This window comes from Aethalodelphis obliquidens, unplaced genomic scaffold, assembly GCF_003676395.1.
Source record: "Aethalodelphis obliquidens isolate GAN/ISIS:26980383/991018 unplaced genomic scaffold, ASM367639v1 scaffold66, whole genome shotgun sequence".
Classification (NCBI taxonomy): domain Eukaryota; kingdom Metazoa; phylum Chordata; class Mammalia; order Artiodactyla; family Delphinidae; genus Aethalodelphis; species Aethalodelphis obliquidens.
In genome coordinates, this window is record NW_020838010.1 from 10502814 (window position 1) to 10514932 (window position 12119).

Consider the following 12119-nt stretch of genomic DNA (forward strand, 5'->3'; position numbering starts at 1 on the left):
AAACTTCCTGTGAGAGTAACCAGATGTCAGAGTTAACAAAGGCTTCAGAGTAGCCATTATAAATACATTCAAAGAACTAAAGGAAACCATGATTAAAGAAATAAAGTATGAGACAATGTATCAAATAGAGAATTCAATAAATATAAATTATATATAAAAAAGAACTGGAAATTCTGGAGTTGAAAGTACAGTAACTGAAAAGAAAAACTCACTAGAGGGTCTTATATTACCTTATTAGGGCTGCCATAACAAAATACCACAGACTGGGTGGCGTAAACAGCAGGTATTTATATTCTCACAGTTCTGGAGGCTAGAATTCCAAGATCAAGGTGTCAGCAGGTTTGGTTCTTTCTTCCTTCCTTCCTTCCATTTATTTATCTAGCTGTGCTGGGTCTTGGTTACGGCATGCGGGCTCTTAGTTGCAGCATGTGGGATCTAGTTCCCTGACCAGGGATCGAACCTGGGCCCCCTGCATTGGGAGCGTGGAGTCTTAACCACTGGACCACCAGGGAAATCCCCAGGTTTGGTTATTTCTGAGGCCTCTCTCCTTGGCTTGCAGATGGCTATCTTTAACTGTGTTCTCACATGGTCATTCCTCTGTGTCCATGTGCCCCTGTTGTTTCTTTTTGTATCCAAATTTCCTCTTCTCATAAGGATACTGCTCAATGGTAAGTAGACTTATCATGGTGATCATTTTGAAATGTATATAAATATTGAATCACTATGTTGTATACCAGCGACTAACATAGTGTTGTAGGTCAATTATACTTCAAAAACAAACAAATTCATAGAAAAAGAGATCAGATTTGTGGTTACCAGAGTTGGGGGGGAGGGGGAGTTGGGTGAAAGTAGTCTAAAGCTACTGGAAAAAACACGTACAATGTAAGAGCTGTGAGCTGAGTCTATTCCGTGTCTTACTGAGGACTGTAGCCCAGGAGACAGCCCCTCAGATAACTCTGAGAAACAGTTCCGAAGAGGTAGGGGAAGAGCCAGTATATATAGTGCAGTCAAGATCTCGGTAAAGGTTTACTGCTCATGAGGCTCAAATATCTCAGTCAATGATTTTAGTACTTTTCTAAGTATGGGAAGGTGCGAGCATATGGTGTCATTGAAATTCTTCCTTACATATGCATTTTAACTATCCAGGGGCTCATATATCCAAAACACACAATGCTTCATCCTGAATTCCTTTCAGGGTGTCCTTGTAGGTCAGTGACTGCAGTGGCCAATGACTTGATCCTTGTAGAACTGGAATGGCAGGCCACATTCTCTGTTTACAGTATAAACTTCCACTTATAAGATAAATAAGTACTAGGGATGTAATGTACAACATGATAAATATAATTAGCACTGCTGTGTGTTATATATGAAAGTTGTTAAGAGAGTGAATCCTAAGAGTTCTCATCACAAGGAAAACATTTTTTTCTATTTCTTTAAGTTTGTATCTATATGAGATGATGGATGTTCACTAAACTTATTGTGGTAATCATTTCATGATGTATGTAAGTCACATCATTATGCTGTATACCTTAAACTTACACAGTGCTGTATATCATTTATATCTCAATAATACTGGAAGAAAAAAAATTAGGACACCACTCAGATTAGATTAGGGCCCACCCTAACAGTCTTGTTTTAATTTAGTCACCTTTTTTTTTTTTTTTTTTTTTTGCGGTACACGGGCCTCTCACTGTTGTGACCTCTCCCGTTGGGGAGCACAGGCTCTGGACGCACAGGCTCAGCGGCCATGGCTCATGGGCCTAGCTGCTCCGTGGCATGTGGGATCTTCCCGGACCGGGGCACAAACCCGTGTCCCCTGCATCAGCAGGTGGACTCTCAACCACTGCACCACCAGGGAAGCCCAGTCACCTTTTTTTTTTTTTAAGTTTTAATTCTTTTTTGAATTTTATTTTATTTTATTTTTATACAGCAGGTTCTTATTAGTTATCTATTTTATACATATTAGTGTATATATGTCAATCCCAGTCCCCCAATTCATCCCACTGAGTTTTAATTTTTTTTACAGTAGGTCCTTGTTGGTTATCTGTTTTATTTTATTTTATTATTTAAAAAATAATTTATTAATTTATTATTTATTTTTGGTTGCATTGGGTCTTTGTTGCTGTGTGCAGGCTTTCTCTAGTTGCGGCGAGCAGGGGCTACTTTTCGTTGCGGTACGCAGGCTTCTCATTGCAGTGGCTTCTCTTGTTGCAGAGGATGGGCTCTAGGCACACGGGCTTCAGCAGCTGTGGCTCGCAGGCTCTAGAGCGCAGGCTCAGTAGTTGTGGCACACGGGCCTAGTTGCTCCGTGACATGTGGGATCTTCCTGGACCAGGGCTCGAACCCGTGTCTCCTGTATTGGCAGGTGGATTCTTAACCACTGCGCCACCAGGGAAGCCCTCCATGGTTATCTATTTTAAATATAGCAGTGTGCATAGGTCAATCCCAAACTCCCAATCAATCTTAAAAAAAATTTTATTGGCATATAGTTGACTTACAATGTTGTGTTTGTTTCTGCTGTACAGAAAAGTGAATCGGTTATACATATACATATATCCATTCTTTTTTAGATTCTTTTCCCATATAGGTCATTACAGAGTATTTTTAAAATATTTATTTATTTATTTATTTGGCTGTGCCGGGTCTTAGTTGTGGCATGCGGGATCTAGTTCCCTGACCAAGAATCGAACCCCAGCCCCCTGCATTGGGAGCATGGAGTCTTAACCACTGGACCACCAGGGAAGTCCTGGTCATTATGGAGTATTGAGTAGAGTTTCCTGTGCTATACAGTAGGTCCTTATTAGTTATCTATTTTATATATAGTAGTGTGTAAATCTCCCAATTTAGTCCTCCCCCTTAGTCAACTCTTTAAAGGCACTATCTCCCAATATAGTCATATCCTGACGTACTGGCGGTTTCAACATATGACTTTTGGGAGGGAAACAATTCTGCCTATATAACAGGTCTCCACAGTAAATTTGAATTGGCAGAAGAAAGAATTAATAAACTTGAAGATATATTCATAGAGATTATGCAATCCAAAGAATAGAGAGAAAAAAGAATGAAGAGCCTCAGAGAAATATGGAACACCATTATGCACACCAACATATACGTAGCAGAAGTACCAGAAAGAGAAGAGTGGGAGAAAGGAGGGAAAAAAAGATATTTGAAGAAATAATGGCTAAAAACTTTCCTGAATTTATTGAAAAACAATCTACCCATCTAGGAAGCTCAATGGACGCCAAGTAAAACAAATGCAAAAAGATCCATAAACAGACACATCATAATAAAAATGCTGAAATATAAAGACAAGGAACAAATCTCGAAAGCAGCAAAAGAAAAATGACTCATCATTTACAAGGGAATCCCAATAGGATTAAAAGCTGACTTTTTATCAGAAACAGTGGAGGCCAGAAGAAAGTAGGACAATGTATTCAAAGTGCTCAAAGAAAAATAAAAAGACAGTCAACTAAGAATCCTGTATTGAGCAAAGCTATCTTTCAAAAATGAAGGTGGGGCTTCCCTGGTGGCGTAGTGGTTGAGAGTCCGCCTGCCGATGCAGGGGACATGGGTTCGTGCCCTGGTCTGGGAGAATCCCACATGCCGCGGAGCGGCTGGGCCCGTGAGCCATGGCCGCAGAGCCTGCGCATCTGGAGCCTGTGCTCCGCAACGGGAGAGGCCACAACAGGGAGAGGCCCGCGTACCACAAAAAAAAAAAAAAAGAAGAAGAAGGTGAAATAAAGACATTCCCAGGTATATAAAAACTGAGAGACTTCATTGCTAGTAGACCTACCTTACAAGAAATAGGAAGTTGTTTAGGCTGATATCAAGTGACCCCAGATATTAGTTCAAATCCATACAAAAAACCCCAAAGAACAAAGGTAAAGGTAATTGTTGGAGGAGGTCATCAAGATGTGATCGTTGGTTGACCCGAAAGCTGGACCCAGGCAATTAGAGGCTCCTTATCCCCACTACCCGAGTCAGTGGAATATGTATTCTACCCACCATTCCCACACTAGGTGCCATTTCAAGAATGTAGCCTTGAGAGAGTAATGCTGAATTGTTGAGACCACCTGGACTGAATATGTGACTGAACCCTGTTAAGGCCTCTATGTAAACTTTTAAGATTCTGATGGGTGGATGCAGAGATTTACTTAGCTTGCAACCACCCAAGACACGCCTCCTATGTAAGTTCCCTTGCTTATTAAAACTGCCACCTACAAATCTGGAGTGGTCTGCCTCTTTCATTGGTATCTCCTAACCCTCCGTGTAAGGGGGCCAATTTCAGATTTCACCTGGGGAACTCCTGAGGTTACAAACCAACAGTAGTTGTATAATTATTAAAGACAATATAAATGCATATTTCTTCTCCTTTCTTCTCTTAACCAGTTTATATATTAACTGTAGAAAATGATATGTCTATAGTGTATTGTTGGGCCTATAACATAGAAATGTAATATATTTTCCAATAGTAGCACAAAGGAGGTGGGTGGAACAAAGATGTATTGGGCTAAGGAAAAATGATAAAAAGAAGGTTAATATAACAGAAGGTATAAATATATACTTGTTCTCCTTTCTTTTCTTAGCTCCTGTAAAAGTCATAAAATTATATAAAGTAATATAATAATGTATTATTAGTTTGTAACATTTATAGATGTAATATGTGTAACAGTAATATCACAAAAAGGGGCAAAAGGGAATAGAAGTATATAGGAATGTTTTATATCTCACTGGAAATAAATTAGTATAAATTAGTATAAATCTGAATTTTTTTTATAAAGGATATATATATATATTTTTTGCGGTACGCGGGCCTCTCACTGTTGTGGCCTCTCCCGTTGCAGAGCAGAGGCCTAGCCACTCCGTGGCATGTGGGATCTTCCAGGACTGGGGCACGAACCCGTGTCCCCTGCATTGGCAGGCGGACTCCCAACCACTGCGCCACCAGGGAAGCCCTAATTAATTAATTTTATTTTTGGCTGCATCGGGTCTTCGTTTCTGTGCGCGGGCTTTCTCTAGTTGTGGTGAGCAGGGGCTACTCTTTGTTGTGGTGAGCGGGCTTCTCACTGCAGTGGCTTCTCTTGTTGTGGAGCATAGGCTTTAGGCGCATGGGTGTCAGTAGTTGTGGCACGTGGGCTCAGTAGTTGTGGCACGCACTCTAGAGCCTGTGCTCCACAACAAGAGAAGCCACTGCAATGAGAAGCCGAAGCACGGCAGTGAAGTAGCCCCTGCTTGCTGCAACTAGAGAAAGCCCGTGCGCAGCAATGAAGACCCAGCACAGCCAAAAAGAAAAAAGACATGAATGGTAAACCCTAGAGCTGCCATTAGGGAAATAATTCCAAAAATGTGAAAAAATCATTAAAGAAGTTAAAATGCTATATTAGAAAAATATTCACTTAATGCAAAAGAAAGCAGTAAAGTTGGAACAGAGGAACATAAATGAAAAAAAGTAAAATACAAACATACATTCAACTCTATCAACAGTAACAGTAAATGTGAATGGATTAAACAACGCAAAAGATAAAGTTTGTCACACTGGGTAAAAAAACAAGATCCAACTGTTATTGTCTACAGGAGACACACCTTTTTTTTTGGGGGGGGGCTGTGCCATCTTAGTTCCCTGACCAGGGGTTGAACCTGTGCCCCTTGCAGTGGAAGCAAGGAGTCCTAACCACTGGACTGCCAGGGAATTCCCGGGAGACACGCTTTAGATTCAAAGATATAAATAGGCTGAAAAAGATATATCATGTAAACAGCAACCACAAGAGAGCTGAAATGGCTATACTAATATCAGACATAATAGACTTTAAAACAAAAAAGTGTTACTACAGATAAAGAGGGACATTCTATAATGATAAAGGGCTCAATCCATCAAGAAGATATAACAATTATAAAATATATGCACTTAGTAAAGGAGCACCAATATACATGAGGGAAAAACTGACAGGAATGTAGGGAGAGATGGACAATTCAATAATTTTTGAGACTTCAATACCCCATTTTCAATAATGGATAGAATAAGTAGGCAGAAGATCAACACAGAAATAGAAAAATCTAACAACACTATAAACCAAATAGATCTAAGAGACACATCCCACTCTTAGAACCCTCCACCCAACAAGAGAATGTACATTCTTCTCAAGTGTACATGGGACATTCTCTAGAATGGACCAAATGATAGGCCATAAAACAAACCTCAATAAATTTAAAAGGATAGAAAGAATACAAAGTATGTTCTCTAGCTACAGTGGAATGCAATTAGAAATCAATAACAGAAGAAAAACTGGAAAATTTATAAATATATGGAAATTAAACAACATACTCTAAAACAATCAATGAATCAAAGAAGTCAAATGGAAAATTAGAAAGTACTTTGAGATGAATGAAATGAAGACACAACATACCAAAACTTATGAGATGCAGCAAAAGCAGTGCTTAGTGGGAAATTTATAGCTTTAAATCTGTAGATTAAAAAAAGAAAAATCTCAAATTAATCACCTAACTTTCTACTTTAACACACTGGAAAAGTGTCTTTTCCAACTAAACCTAAAGCAAGCAGAAGGAAGGGAATAATTAAGATTAGAGGGGAAATTAATGAAAGAGAGAACAGAAAAATAGAGAAAAATCAATGAAACCAGAGCTGGTTCTTTGAAAAGATCAATAAAATTGGTAAACTTTTAGCTAGATTGACTAAATAAATAAATAGCAAAAGAGAGAGGACTCAAATTACTAGAATCAGAAATGAATAGGGAAGTCCCTGGCTGTCCAGTGGTTAGAACTCGGCACTTTCACTGCAGGGCCTGGGTTCAGTCCCTGATCGGGGAACTAAGATCCCACAAGCTGTGCGGCGTGGCCAAAAAAATAAAAAAAATAAAAGAGGGGACATTACTGATGATCTTATAAAGATGAAAAGGATTATAAATGAATACCATGAATAACTGTAAAAGAAATTAAAGATTAAAATGAATGGAAAAACATCCTGTGTTCACTGATTAGAAGATTAACATTAATTTTTTTAGTTACTTTATTTATTTTGGCCACGTCGCCATGAGGCTTGCAGGGTATTAATTCCCTGACCAGGGATTGAACCCAGACCCTCAGCAGTGAAAGTGTGGAGTCTTAACCACCGGACTGCCAGGGAATTCACGATATTAATTAATATTATTTAGATGGCAGTGCTTCCTAAGTTGATCTACAGATTCAATGCAATCTCTATCAAAATTCCAGCTGATTTATTTGTGGAAATTGACAAGCTGACTCAAACATTCATAAGGAATTCATAAGGAATTGCAGGAGATCCAGGATATCCAAAACAATAGGAGGGCTCACACTTCCTGTTTTCAAAACTTTCTACAAAACAACAGTAATCAAGACCTTGTGGTACTGGCATAAAAATAGATATATAGATAAATGGAATAGAATTGAGAGTCCAGAAACAAGCCCATCTGTCTATGGTCAACTGATAATTTTACAAGACTGCCAAGAACATTCAATGGTCTTTTCAACAAGTGGTGCTAGGTCACTTGATAGCCACAGGCCAAAGAATGAAACCAAACCCTTATCTCATGCCATATACAAAAATTAACTCAAATTGTATCAAAAACCTAAAAGTAAGAGCTAAAACTATAAAACTCTTGGAAACATAGGGGTAAATCTCTATGACTTCAGATTTATTTATCAGATTTATGTATTCTCAGATGTGATGCCAAAGTATGAATAACAAAAGAAAAATGGTTAAATTGTATTTCATCAAAATTAAAACCTTTTGTGCTTCAAAGAATACCAACAAGAAAGTAAAAAGACAACCCACAGGTTGGGAGACAATATTTGCAAATTATATATCTGATATGGGCCTGGTATCCAGAATATATAAAGAACTCTTACAACTGAACAACCCAAAGTCAAAGAAACCAATTAAAAAATGGGTAAAGGACTTGAATAGACATTTCTCCAAAGATGACATACAGATGGCTAACAAGCACATGTAAAGATGGTCGTCATTAGTCATTAGGGAGGTACAAATCCAAGCCATGATGAGATACCACTTCACAGCTACTAGGATTGCTATTAAAAAAAAAAAAGGAAGTAAGTGCTGGTGATGTGGAGAAATTGGAGCCCTCTTACATTGCTGGCAGGAATATAAAATGGCACAGCTGCTGTGGAAAACAGTTTGCCAGTTCTTCAAAAAGTTAAAGATAGCATTACCAGGGACTTCCCTGGTGGCACAGTGGCTAAGAATCTGCCTGCCAATGCAGGGGACACGGGTTCAATCCCTCGCCTGGGAGGATCCCCCATACTGCGGAGCAACTAAGCCTGTGCGCCACAACTACTGAGCCTGTGCTCTAGAGCCCGTGAGACACAACTACTGAGCCCACGCGCCTAGAGCTCGTGCTCCGCAACAAGAGAAGCCACCGCAATGAGAAGCCCGTGCACCGCAATGAAGAATAGCCTTTGCTCACCACAAGTAGAGAAAGCCCGTGCACAGCAAGGAAGAACAAACGCGGCCAAAAACAAAAAAGATAGCATTACCATATGACCCAGCAATTCTACTCCTAGGTGAATACTCAAAAGAATTGAAAAACAGGTACTCAGAGATATGTACACATTTTCAGAGTAGCCCTATTCACAATTGCCAAAAGGTGGAAAATAAAAAATGTCCATCAACAGATGAATGGATAATAAATTGTGGTATATACATACAATGGAATATTATTCAGCCTCAAAAAGGAAGTTCTGATACATACTACAATGTGAATGAACCTTGAAAACATTATGTTAAGTGAAAGCCAGACACAAAAGACTACATATTATATGATTCTATTTATATGAAGTATCTAGAATAGCTAAATCCACAGAAACGGAATGCATATTGGCGGTTGCCAGGAGATGCTGGGAGGAGAGAATGAGGATCATTTGCTTAATGGGTATGAGGCTTTCTTCTGGGGTGATGAAAATGTTTTGGAATTATATAGAGGTAATGTCACCAAACTGTTCCTTTTAAACTGGTTAACTTCTTGTTATGTGAATTTCACTTCAGTTAAAAAAAATGTTTTAAAAAAGGTTAAACAGTTACCACATGACAGCATTTCCACTTCTAGGTATCTCCCCAAGAGAAATGAAGATGCACATCCACACAGAAATGTGTGTACATGAATGTATCATTACTCATAATAGCCAAAATGTGGAAACAACCTAAAGTCCATCAACTGATGAATGGGTAAACAAAATATAGTATAACCATAAAATGGAATATTATTCAGCCCCCTTAAGGAATGTATTGATATACTGTACAACATGGATGAACGTTGAGAGCACGCTCAGTGAAAGCAGGCAGTCACAAAAGGCCACATATTATATGATTCCATTGATATGAAATGTCCAGAAGAGGTGAATATGTAGAGACAGGAGATTGCTGGTTGCCTGGGGGGATGGAGAGTGACTGCTAATGGGTATGCTTTTCTTTCTATTTTTTTTTATTAGCAAACTTTTTTAAATTTTAAAAAATTAGAAAAAATTTTATTGGAGTATAGTTGATTTACAATGTTGTGTCAGTTTCAGGTGTAGGGTATTGCTTTTCTTTTTGAAGTATTGAAAATTTTCTGAAATTAGATAGTGGTGATGGTTGCACAACCTTGGTGAATATACAAAAAGCCACTCAAATGCATATTTTAAAATGGTGAATTATATGATATATGAATTATATCTCAATAAAGCTGTTACAAAGAAGAGTACATGGGAGAGAAACAAAAGACATTTAGTATACATTATTCTTGGTTGGGCGAGAGGGAAAGAGAGATAAATAGCTAAAGAGGAAGATCAATGGAAAAAAAGCAAGGGAGTGATTACCATAAAAATCAGCGTAGTGGTTACCTGTGTGTGTCATCTGGAGAATCTGGATAATGTGATGGGCTTCTTGAGTGTTGTCAGTTTTGTATTTCTTGACCTGGGTGGTGGTTATGCAAGGGGTTCCTATGTAACTACTTGTTATACTGCAAAGTTATGTTTTATGCACTTTTCTCTATGTGCCTCTCTCCATCTCACTAAGTGGTACCACTTTCCACCTGGTTGCTCAGGTCAAAAATCTTGGAGTCACCTTGACTCTTCTGTCTTACACCTCATATCTAACCTGTCAAGACAACTTGTCAGTTTTACCTTCAAACTACATTCAGAATCTGACCCCTTCTCACCACCACCTGGCTTGAGGCACTTACCATCTCTCACCTGGACAACCTTTTTTTTTTTTCTGGCTGCGTTGGGTCTTCATTGCTCTGTGCTGGCTTTCTCTAGTTGTGGCGAGCAGGGGCTACTCTTCGTTGCAGTGCGCAGGATTCTCATTGCAGTGGCTTCTCTTGTTGTAGAGCACAGGCTCTAGGCACACGGGCTTCGGTAGTTGCAGCATGCTGGCTCAGTAGTTGTGGCTCGTGGGCTCTAGCACGCAGGCTCAGTAGTTGTGGTGCACGGGCTTAGTTGCTCCGCGGCATGTGGGATCTTCCCGGACCCGGGCTCGAACCCACGTCCCCTGCATTGGCAGGCAGATTCTTACCCACTGCACCACCAGCAAAGTCCCAACAGCAGTAGCCTTCTAACTGATCTCTGTGCTTCATCCCTTGACCCTCCTGCCCTGGTTTATTTTCGACATAGCAACCAATTTCTTTTTTTTCTCCTTTGATCTGAAGGTGTTTCTTAATGAGATATAATCACATACAATGAAATGCACATACATGTACAGTCCAGTGAGTTTGGACAAATGTAGACACCTGTGTAACAAATACCCCGGTTAAGATATAAAACATTTCCATTATCCCCCATAAGTTCCAGAAGGATCCTTTTTAAAGCCAGTGTTAGATCATGTTAGTCCTCTGCTCAGAACCTCCCAGTGACCCTCCATGTCACTGAGAATAAAAACTCAAGTTCGTACAATGGCTCATAAGGCTGTACACAGTCTGCCCTCGCCCCCGCCATTACCTTTCTTATCTAATCTTAGAGTTCTTTCCTCTTCCTTCAGTCTACTCTGTACGGGCTCCCAAAACAGATAATTACATTCCTTCCTCACTGTTCCTAGGACACGTCAGGCACTTTCCTGCCTCAGGGCCTTTGCACTTGGTGTTCTGTCTGGAATGCTCTTCTCCCAGATATCTGCTTCATTTAGGTCTCTGCTCAAATGTCACCTTATCAGAAGAGGCCCTCCCTGACCACCCTATATAAAATGACATGCCCCCCCCTGCACTCTCATCCCCTTACCTTGCTTCATTGTTCTTCATAGCACTTAGCTCAATCTATTATATATTATGCATGTATAATTCTGTTAGTCTCTCTCATGTAAGTTCTAGAGTGCAGGGACTTGAATGCTTTTGCTTTGGCTGTATCTCCAGTGCTTAACTCAATGCCTGGCATATAGTGGGTGCTCAAAAACTATTTATTAAATGAATGTCCACAGCCTCCGGTCTAGTCCAGTCTGCCATCATATCGCCTGGACTAGTGCACGAGCCTCCTAACTGATCTCTCTGGCTTGTGTCCAGTCTCCACAATCCATTTCCCACACTGCAGAATTATCTTTTTAAAATTCAGATCTGATCATCTCACTTTCTTTCTTAAAACCCTTTGATGGCATCCCTTTGCCCTTCTGATAAAGTCCAGAGTCCTTAACATGACTTGCAATGTGGCTGACTTGGCACTGACTACCATCTGTCTTTTGCCTCCAGCATCCTGGTCTGCTTTGAGTTCTTAGCTGAAGCCAGTCCCTCACTTCAGGTCCTTGGTGTAGACTAACCCTCTGACTGTGATACTCTTCCTACCACCCCCCTTTCAGGTCTCAATTTGAGGGTCATCTCCTAGGGGAGCCTCCTCTGAGCTCTCAGACTAGGTTAGCGCCTTCAGAGTCCAGCTGCAACTCATCTCTGCTGGCATGCTTTCTTCCCCCCCACCCCATATTTATTTATTTTTGGCCACGCCACAAGGCTTGCGGGATCTCAGTTCCCCAGCTAGGGACTGAACTCGGGCCACGACAGTGGAGCCCGGAGTCTTAACCACTAGGCCACTAGGGAACTCCCTCCATGTTTAATTTTTTTTTAATTTGTAGGAATAACTATTTAGTTTTCACCTATGAAATGAAGTTGCAC